Genomic DNA, 12,154 nt, shown 5'->3' on the forward strand with positions numbered 1-12,154 from the left:
TAGAAGTTATAAAATATGAAATAAATGTTTAGTAGTATAAGTATATATAAAGATGAAAGTATAACTTATACAATAAAATTAGAAGTTATAAAATAAGAAATAGGAAAACCCAAAATAACTTCATGAAAGTTAGGTTAGGTTTTTCTTTTATTAAGTAGTATAGATATAGATATGCATAGATATAGATATGAAACTTATAGTTAATATAGTTGAGGTGGTTATATAGGATTATATGGTTTTTTTAAATTAAAATGGCAAAATAGGAATATATAAATTATGTAATGCTTGTGGTTACACCATGTTTTGGATTTATATAGTATAGATAGAAGTATAGATATAATTTATCATTTATATTTTACTATTGTTGACTTTTTAAACAAGTAATATAAATAAATGTTAGATAATGTATCAATTGTGTATAAATATTTATACTAACAATACATACATATTATATTTTTTATTGTTTTTGTTGATGTGACTTACGTAACCTTTGGGATAATTAATTTATAAATCAGTTTACTATATATATATATATATATTTGTTGTGCAAGATTTTTGTACGGGTTATCCATTATTTACTAGTTATTATTAACTTGGTTATATAAACTATAAAAAAACTTGATAATTACTATGTTTAGATATTAATCTCTTTATAAATTAGTTGAAAGTGTAGTTCACATTTTATATGAGGGCTTAAAACTTGCAAGTTAAGAATAGGTAAGTTAATTCATTAAGGGGAATTATTTAATAAGATCCACTCATTATAGAAGAATGTTTATCTTAAAATGTTGATGCTTTATTGTCATTATTGTTAATTCCTTCAATAACTTTTTATTTCATAAGCATTGACATCCATATCACTTCTTCGAATAGCTTTATATTCACTAAGATGAGAATTATTCCTAATTGATATGGAAGCAAGACCTATAAATCTTGATAGATAAATTATTAAGTATATTTTAATGATGATTATTTCAAGGTTTTGGAATTATTCTTTGACTCTTGAGATCTTTGAAGTCTAATTTGGAAAGTTGGAGTAGCACTTTTCAAAGTATCTTGAAAGTATGACAACAATTTAATTCTTCACTATGTCTTTATGATGAAGTCTTTCTCCCTTCACTATATAAAGAAGACTTGTGAGGAAGAAAGGCACAAGCAAGTGAGAAAGAACAACATGAAAAACAATTGAGAGAGTTTATATTCACTTAGTGTAAGACTTGTATTCCTAGTGAAATACTAGAGAGAGTTTGTATTTCTATCACTTTTGTGTGAGATTGAGTGTTATTCTCTTAATAAGAGAGAGTCAAATATTGTAATCCTACTTTCTATAGTGGATATATTTTCTGGACTAGGTCTCGTGATTGTTTCCTTCTTACATTGAGGAGAGTTTTTCCAAGTTAAAATTATTGGTGTTATTCTTCTACTCTTCTCTATTTTCTTTATTCACTTGCTGCTTTCACAAGTTCTCATTTTGCATTACACAGAGGAGGGAAATTGATTCTAAATTATCCAACACACTATCATTTCTCGTAACATTTTAAGTTTTACACGTGTCCCATCTCAACTCATAAATTTATTAAGTGTGTTATACATTAAACTTATAGGTTGGAGTTACAAGAGACTCCATTTAAAGGGAATAAATTATTATAGGAAGTAATTACGCTTGATAGGTAACAAGCGGAATAAATTTGTAAATTTAGATGGGAAACATATTAAGGCTAGAGTGTTACATTTCTCATTTCATAAATCTCTCTCCATTTTAACTAGTATGATTGTCCCCTAAACCAATCTTGTGAACCTTTTCACAACAATTTATACCTTTTACAACATAGCCATTGTGATAATCTTTTACCCAATATGGTTAATGTATATGCAACATCAGTGTGTATGCTTTATAATCCCTATTATATATTATCATTGCTTTGACTGAAGAAATTTCGCTATATTTACCTGACTATTCACAAATTAAGGAAGTTTTTAAAGCCTTGTTTGGGAGTGAGGTTTTGGAGGGGAAGGGAAGAGAACAAATGACTTTGAAAAACCTTCTCCTTGTTTGGGAGTTGGATCAAAGAGAGGGGAAGGTTTTGGGGGTTTTTCAAACCCTCCAAAATCCTTCATATGTCTATTTTTAAAGTCCCTCAATTTTGGGTTTTTTAAAGATAAAATGTCAAAATAGCTAAATATTTTTAGTAATAATATATAATTACATATTATTGTCCATTTATCATTGTTAATTACATTTTTAAGGGAAAATAAAAAATATTCTTACATTATCATTAGTTTATTCTCCTTCATCTAAATTTCATACTCCCAAACAAGGGAAAGGATTTCCTTCCTTTTCCCTTCACTTCCTCCCTCTTTCTAACCATTTGATCCCTCTTCTTTCCTTTTTCTCCTAACTCCCAAAAAAAAAGTCTAAGGAGCAAAAGTTGAAAAAGAAGACAAAAGGATGCAAAAAGGACAAAAAAACTGAAAACGTGGAAGATGTTCCATATTGGTAACAAAGCCATGTCATGGCCTGACTTAACCACAAAAATCCGTTTAGGTATCAGGCAAGATGGGCTCACTCTGGACACCTTTGGGTCCAGATCGGTCAACCGAACAATTCAGAAAAAGTGGGTAGTTAGCCGCACAAGATCCAAACAACAATACAACGGACCACTACCTCTATCATCCATCATGTTGCTTGCACGCGACTACCACACCACCTCAACAACACAATCATCTGCCACAAGTTGCATGTCACATGCACCTAATGCTCACTTTCCGCCAAATGATAAAGATGTGCCTAGAATATGACTATGAGTGAGGCCTACAGTAGGCAATAAGTCAACTACCCACCTAGTACAAATCTGCAAGAGCTGCTCAACACAGCTAAAACAACTTGTACGTGTCTAGGACAGGCCCGACAGGACAAGATGTTCGGCCATACAAATAACATCTACTAGAGAATATTTTATATTATATTTTACTATAAATAGGGGACACCCCCACAAGGAATATATCTTAACTCTCTCTATATTATTCTTGTAATATATTCTCTCTACTCTCACACATTTCTCATATACTGACATGAGCGACAGAACACCTTCTTAGGTACCCATCCAGGTGCTACCAGAATGATCTCACACAACATGAAGAAGATTCCTTGTCCAACCCGACCTTTTCCAAACGAAAGAACACAAGACTTAACTATAAAAAAACAAGATATGATCGTGCATCCTCATCTTACGATTCAAAATTCAGGCTAGTGATTCACGACTTGAATTGTGATTTATATACTTATGGGAAATTCAACATAATAACATTGAAAACTCTAACATAGTATATGTAGCGAATAATAATTTCTCCAATTTGCTAGAATCTATGAGGAACAATAACAAATAATGCAGTAACTAAGAACACACAAAGGACTTTTAACATGGAAAACCTTCCCGGTGTGAGAAGTAAAAACAACAGGCACAAGCTAGTCAATCAAGCTCCACTATGATCAAAATATGAATACAAGAGTGTCTCCAAAATACAATACAAAACATGCTCAACAATGCGGCATACAACAGAGTAACAAGCTTGAAAATGAGAACAAAAGAGTTGTAGAAAAAACAGTTATTGGAACAGCTCGTTTTCTACCACCAAGGATGATGTTTCACCGATTCAACCGTTCAGAATCTGCTGTCTAAATTTCAGCCTGATCCAACAGTGAACAAAGTCGCATTCGTGAATTTCCCACGACTGCTATGAGTTCCTGCGGGTTGAGTTCTCATGTCTTCTCTCTCACTTTTCTATTGTTTCCTTTTGCCTAAACTGCTTGCACACACTTACCACATATAACCCCTATCCATTAGATTAAGTGAGACAGGTGGGCTTTACCCAATTGAGTCTTTCTCCATATAGGAAGGGAGTCCAAACCCAACATATACTATATACTACAAGTGATATCCTGATTGATCAAGGGTTGAGCAAAAAAGAAGTGAAAATTTTCATATACATTGTGAAAGTTTGAATATATAACCTAATGTAAAGTTAACTAGTACTCCCACTATTCACCTCTACAAATAAAGCTTAGATGAAACTTCTCACTATTGGTCTTAACAAATTCCCTCCTTATTCACATTTATTGATAAAATGTATAGAGATCTCAACCTATTAAATAAAATAAGATTATATATAATCAACTTGACTAGTTTAGAGAAAAACTTTCAGTAGAAGAGTTTTACATCTTTAGCACTCTTTTTATTTCTTATTACAAAACTTCTTTAACTATATTATAGGTGAGAGTATTTACTTTTCTTGATTATTTCAAAAGATATCATAATCTCATAATTTAACTTTCTTTAACTCATCTTGAAAACTTTACAAACTCATTGTTACTCATTAATGAATAAAAGACAAATAGGAGAAAAAACAACAAATGTTGAATAAAACATATATAAAATGTTGTACAAAAAGACTAAAAAACTTATATAATGCAACTTATAAATACCAGAGGAAGTAATAAACAATATTTATATAGAAGTGTTAAAAACTACTTACCATTGTATTAATAAATACTCAAATTTTCGATTTTTATATGTAAGTAATTGTGCCTTGAGATAAAATTTTGACCAAATGCTAGTAGTATAGAAGAATAAAATAAAATTGGATGGTGATTAATTGATGGATTTAATATCCATAAACTGACACTATAAGAGTTTTTTACGCTGTCAGTAAATCATCTACATTGATTTTATTTGTTATATATAGCACCACTATTGTTAGGACCGGATCAGGCGATCCGACCGTCACCCGGAAGTAGGGACGGTCTCGTACCACCCAACAACTCGGAAGATCTTCCAAGCCGTTTTGGACCGTGATAAATCTGGTCTAACCGGGTTAGACCGGGAGAAACCTAAATAACCCGGTTGATTAAACCAGTCGGCCTAACTTGTAGAAAACCTAGAGAGACAAGCTCTCACTCACCTTCATCGGCACTTGTCGTCGGTCTTGCTAGCCATTGCTCTCATCATCATTCCTTGTGGATAAGTCTTCTATAACGTGGGATTAGAATAATTGAAGGATGAACAGAAAGAGTAAATCATGGAAAAAAAAATAGAGATTAGAAAGTGAATGAAAGAAACTGTGAATGAGTTTTGTGTGAGTGAAATAGAAACAGAGAAGGGTGAAATAGAGATGAGGAAAGTGAAAAGTCTCATTCTTTCACAGTTTCTCTCTCATGATCTCAAGTGTGGGTTAATAACTTAAGATGTTATATTGTCATGTATGTTATGTATATAAGTGTAAAATATATATACTGACAGTGTAAAAATTTATACACATGCACTTCATCATTCATCGTTCATTTGGATTAACTTTTTTGAAAAGTTAACAATAATAAAAAATCAATGGTGATGATACAATGACAGTGTATAAAACTAATACACTGTCAGTGTATACATCTTTTTCTCTATGTATATATTATGTATGATAGTATGTTATGTATATATTATGTAATAATGGGTAAATATATTATATATAACTATATATCCATATCCATGTATGTATGACAAACTCTTTGCTCATATTAGTAATATCAATGTAACAATAATACTTGAATGAATTAGAATATTTAATCTCTTTGCGAGATAATTCAAAGTTATGCTTTGATTTATAATTCTAATTATATAAGATTTAAACTTTTTTGATGCACTTTTATTTTAATTTATATATGTATATATTATGTAAAATATGAAATTGGTAAGTGTGTTATTCACTTGATTTTAATTTTTATATAATGTATAATTATATATGATATTATTATATAATTCAATCCGATCAGACAGCCTAACTGGTTAAACCGATTAGAATCTGTACGGGACTTCTTCCGGTTGATGTCCGGCTCGGATTTCATAACATTGTATAACACATTTAGAAAGCTGTGATTTTCACTGTTCCTTGGTCATTTATTGAAAGCCAGACCGGCCCATAATTAACTGGATAATGACCCAATAATAATTTGTGATTTGGATTGAAATCTTAGCTAAACAACCCAAGAACAATTAAAATTATGAGAGAGTTTATTTTAGCTCCCCACATTTCAAATTTGAACCCCATTTATTTTTTAATGTAATATTTATATACTGATAGTATAAACATTTATACATACATATTTAGTGTATCATTTATCTCTATTACTTTTATTTTAGTCAATGACAATTAAAAATGTATGGTGGATAATATAGTAACAGTATAAAAACTGTTATGTATATTTTTTCTCTCTCTCTAAATCCCAAAATATTGTTTTCATTTATACATCCACGATCGAGCTCACGTATGACAAGTATTATAACTATGTATATGCGACCAAGCTCGGGTATGTATAATTTTTTTTCATGACTATTATGTGACCTAGATCACTAATAGGCTGTGAACACCTATTTTTGTCCGACCTAGAAAAAGCCCAAAACCATTTTTATAATAAAAGGAATTGAATTCAAAAACATTAAATTCAACAAATAGAATTAAGGTTCCTACATCTATATGATTAGGTTAACCAAAATTCAAATTTAAATAAACTCATTGCAAATGGGCTTCTAAAAGCCCATATCACTCTTCCCTAAAAAACAAAAAAATAATTCATAAAGTGTTTGTTTTATTTTTATTTTTATTTTTATTTTCGGAATTTTATAATAAAATAAATTAAACGGAATAAAAAAACATTATATAAGTATATTTATTTATTATTTTAATCCGAAATTAAATAAAATTATAGTAATGGGTGAATATTATATAAAGAAAATGAATAAAAAACCAAGTCAAATTTGACTTGGCCTGATAGAGGAAGAACCTGCCAAAAAAGGGAGGAATCATAGGAAAATTAGCAGCTTTTTAGGTGGGAATTAGGTATTTTTTTTCTTCTATAAATAAACCTAAGTCTATTGCTACTTCTTTTTTCTTCTTCCGGGCTGAAAATATACACTGCAAATACACACACTGTGAACACCCAAAAACACCATGTTCTATAAAAAGGAGCGTGTAGAAAGAGAAGGAAAAAAGCATAAAAAAACAATGATAAAAAGCAAAAAGTATAGTAAGAGAGAGAAAAGTAAAAAGGAGAGCATGTGATCCCGTGCTAGTGAGCACATTGTAGGCTACATGTTCTCCTCTTGTTCACCATTACATCTGCTGACTGATATTGTTGACTACAGACTCAACCAACCAGATTATGACACGTCAACTCCATCCCTGCACCTTGCCGCGACAGATCTGCATCACTGCAACATGGAGGGATTCTATATGAGCGGGTTCATAATGACGCACCATGCACCCTTCTCCCTACTAATCTCTATTTGACACGTGTACACAGTCAACACATCCTCTTCTTCTAACTAGTAGCTAGCTGACACGTAACTCTCTATTTTATTTATGTTTCCACCGAATCTCACACCCACCAGGTTTCTTTTTATTTATTTTTGTTACTATTTCTAATTTATTCATAGATATTAATTGTATTATTGTTGTACTATAAAAATAGAACCACTTAATATAATTGTATTCTGATTTTTTTTATATAGGTCCAATCACAATAATAAAATATAAAAATATTGTTATCGACACACTATTTTTTTTAATTTAAAATAGAAATCTTTATAACTAAATAATAACCAATTTTTTTGCCGTAATTAAAGTTATAACTATAAATGTATACACTTAAGAATATTAAACTATAAATGCTCGTGAAATAAATTTTGGGAGTTAATCAAAGATGGAGAGAAAGTCATCATGAATGTCTCTTTCTTCTCAGATCATCTTCGAAAGGTCGCGCTACGCCGCTTCTTTTCAATCGATTAAATCTCAAAACCAATTAAATTTTATTTTCTCAATTAAATAAATAAAAGAAAATTACTGAAATCAACACTCTTTTCAATAATAAACAAAACATGCAAAATAGATTTTTTGACTAAAAAATATATTTTCCTTAATTAAAAACATTCAACCAACAAACTTTTTTCTTCTTAAAGAATACATAAGCCTTGATTCCCTTAAAGGGATACGTAGGATCAAGGTCAATCTTGTCAGGCGTAATAATAAAAAATTATTTTCTTCTTCTTAATAATTGATTAATTAATCATAAAATTTAATAATAATAATGATAATAATGATAATAATAATAAAGTCATATATTTTAAAGGAAGGCTACTGCTTAAGGCGGACGGGTTGGGTGCTAATACCTTTCCTACCTTGTAACCACTCCCGAACCTGGATATCAAAAATCCAAAAGCATAAGTAATTGGGCTTAAAAGATTTTTCTACCTTTTTAACTATAAAATGTAGTGGCGAGTCTAAAAAAAGTCGTGCAGCCGAAAATCGGAGCGCGACAGCTGGCGACTCTGCTGGGGACTTTTTTGAAAGAGTCCGGCCCATAATTAATAAAATATGTGACTGTTTATTTACCATTATTATTATTATATTTTTATTTTGTTGATTAGTTAAACTCCAATAATAGTGCATGTTTAATTATTAATTATATGCATAAATCTGAAAATTGCATGTTTAATTATTAATTGCATGTAAAAATATGAAAATTGCATGCTTAATTATTAGTTATGTGTTATAAATATGAAAATTGCATGCTTAATTAGTAGTTGTATGAATTACATACTTAATTTTTAATTGTAAGTAGAGATATTTGTTACATGCTTAATTATTAATTGTATGAATTGCATGCTTAATTATTAATTGTATAAATTGCATGCTTAATTATTAATTATATGAATTGCATGCTTAATTAGTAATTATATGTTGCGTATATATGAATTATATGTGCATTTTTGCATTGTTTTTGTTATTATGTGATATATAATGTACACATTTTAGGCACACATATATGCCCTACACCCGGGTATTAGTGATACTTTTTGGATAGAAGGGACACTAGCCTCACTGGTCGCGGTCTTTGTCGCTTCTAAGTATTGGTGATGTGGACCACTCATATTGTTACCTCTTATTATGAGTTAGCCGCTCAAGGCGGTCTCCTGTTTCTAACATCATAATATTTGGGCTTCTCTATTCGAGAGAGATGCAATGTGGGAACCTTTATAGGGAGTCTAGAACATGCCTATGGCGTCCATTCTATGATGTTATACTTGTTGTGAATTCTGTTATGTGTGTAATGTTTGTATTATAGCATATTGTTTGGAATTTTGTCATGTAAAATAAAAATCATATAAAATATCACACTCTTGAGGGGAATTCATAAAAAATACATGCTCAAACATTCATTCATTTATCCATTTATTTATGCCTTCAAAAAATAAAAATATTTATTGATTGACTTATGCATTCAAAAAGAAATTTTTTATTGATTGACTTATACGTACATTAATATATACATAGATATATAAAAATTCATCATCCACTAATTATGCATGCATTTATTCATTCATCATAAATACATACATAAAAAACATAAATATCATTATAAAAAAAATTCAAAACATGCATACGCTAATTCAAAACATAAATACATCCATAAAAAACTATCATTCATAATAATTCGTTCATGCATACATTATTCATACATTCTTTTAATTAGCTATACATATATATATTAAAAAATATAGCATTCATACATGCTCTTATTTATACACATATTCATCCATTCATTTTATAAAAATAAAAATACAATAACCATACATTTATCTACATTTTATTCATTCACTTAATCATTCTAAAAAAATTCATTCATGTATTCAGAAAGAAAAGTAATCATTCATTGACTTAGACATTCATTCATGCATAAAAAATTATTAAGCAGTCATTCACTCATGTATACATGTAATTTAAAAAATAAATACATTACTCATACATACATTCACTTATGCATACATTCATCAAAAAATAATAAATATATAAATGATACATTCATTCATACATTTATCAAAAAAAGGAAAATAAATTATTCAAAAAGAGAAAACATTCATTCATTCATGAAAAATACATCATTCTTACACCTATTTATTTATACATTCATTCATAAGAAAGACTTCATTCAAAGATTGTATCATTTCATTAACCATTTTTCATATCTTCATTCATCATCATAAAAAGAAAAAATAAAAATGTCATACATCTTCCTATATATCATAACTCTCATGCATTCAAAGTCGTACATATCATAAATTGCATTTTCTACCAGTCTCATTCATTCAAGAAAAAAATAAAATTACATGCATTCTCACATCTCATGCATTATAAAAAGATTTGTATCCTTGCACCACTCATGCATCCAAACATATGCATAGTCATACACGTTTCTTGTATTTCATGCATAATTTTAAGTTATAGGTTGCATCTCAATTAATGTAACATGATAAAAACTTTACTTCATGCATATCTTGCATCAATAAGAAATCATTTTTTGCATGCATTTCATGATCCCGCTACTAAGGACACTCATAAATGGAAGATTGATTTTAAGAATAAGTCTGTTAGACTTGACTGAAAGCCATCAATATTGAAATTGAAGACATACAAGAAGATAGAGAACTTTCAGTTTGTGGTTGAGTCCATACTCGATAGTGCATTATCTTCAACCCCAGCAAAGTTGGAGACCAATTTGAAAATTTCTCTTCACTTGAGGACTAAAGTCAAGGTTGAACCATTCAAGCATTCACTCAGAAAAATTTACTTTCAAATGCATATCTTTTTAACAAGTATATACTGATACATTGATCATGCAAGTTTCATCATCTGATACTTAACCATACTAACTTCACTCACCATATTTATCCAAAGAACACATAACCAAATAAACCCAAAAAAATTAATATATGCATTGTTGTGAGATATTTGATTTAAAATAAAATAAAATGGAGAATGATGCAAATATAAAATAATAAAAAATGATGTACATCTTTAAGCAAATTTCTCTAATGACACAAGGAATTTTTGTAATTCCTAAACATCTAGGAGATATCCCTAGTCACCCATTTGAGCCCAGACATAATGAAATGAGATAATTTTTTAATAACACTCAATATTTCAATAGTCTGGGGAGCATAACTTTTCAACAGTTTTCCTTGACATTCAGTTATTATAGAAAAATATTATTTTACATCAATCATATGATCGAACGATAAGAGAATATAAAGAACGTTCCATGCTTAAAGTTCAAACAAAAAACCCGCTGAGAATCCTCAATTAATATCTCAGGCAAAAGTTAGGGCAAAAGTGCAATATCAAGGATCACAAAAGGAAAAAATTATCGCCTTAATCATAGGTCATCATTATCAAAACCTGAAAAATTCTCTTAATAGTTGAATGTCATGTTTGAAAAATGTTGAAAATAAGATAAAGAAGAAAGGTGAATGGCGGATATGGGAAACACAAATTTTGAGCCTTATATCCTTGTTGAAGACTTATTTGCCTAAGATATGCATTAATACAAAAAAAATGCTGACTCCACAAGTCTCGTAAAATTTTGATAAAATATCTCATCTTCAATGCATAAGTTAACATTTATTATCACCATCATCATATCAACACAAGCAAAACACAAATTAAATGTCATCAACCATAATTAAATATCATACATTTATCCTTCATACCTTCACCATCACTCTTAAAGCCAATGACAAATTCAATTCTATCTTAACCACCACCACATCTACTATTAGCCAAACTCAAGTTGAATTCTATCATCACCACCATGTCTACCCAAGCCAAACCAAAATTGAATTATATCATAATCATCACCACTATATCTATCCAAGCCAAACCCAAATTTTATCATCACTACCACATCACCACTCATAGCCCAAACACTTACCAAAATTTGTATATCATTGTTTTAGAAAAAAAGTTATGCATGAAATAAAGAGCAATAAAGGCAAAGGAAAATTAGAAGCTTCTCAAACTGAGGCAGATTTTAAGATGATTCATGGCCTAGAAATTGACAATATAAGCTTACCCAATCAATATGGATATAAGAATGACTCGGATTATCTCATAATGAGGCAGTGAAAAGTCACAAGAAGACCAAACTGGGCCAAATTTTAGTGTTGATCACATTTTCTAGTGGAAAGTCAGAAGAAGCCGAAATTGGGGCAGTTTTTAGGTTGATCCCATTTTCTTGTGAAAAATAAAAGGAGCCCAAAGCTGGAGCAATGTATAAGTG

Source organism: Lupinus angustifolius, chromosome LG03 (genome assembly GCF_001865875.1).
Source record: "Lupinus angustifolius cultivar Tanjil chromosome LG03, LupAngTanjil_v1.0, whole genome shotgun sequence".
In the NCBI taxonomy this organism is placed as follows: domain Eukaryota; kingdom Viridiplantae; phylum Streptophyta; class Magnoliopsida; order Fabales; family Fabaceae; genus Lupinus; species Lupinus angustifolius.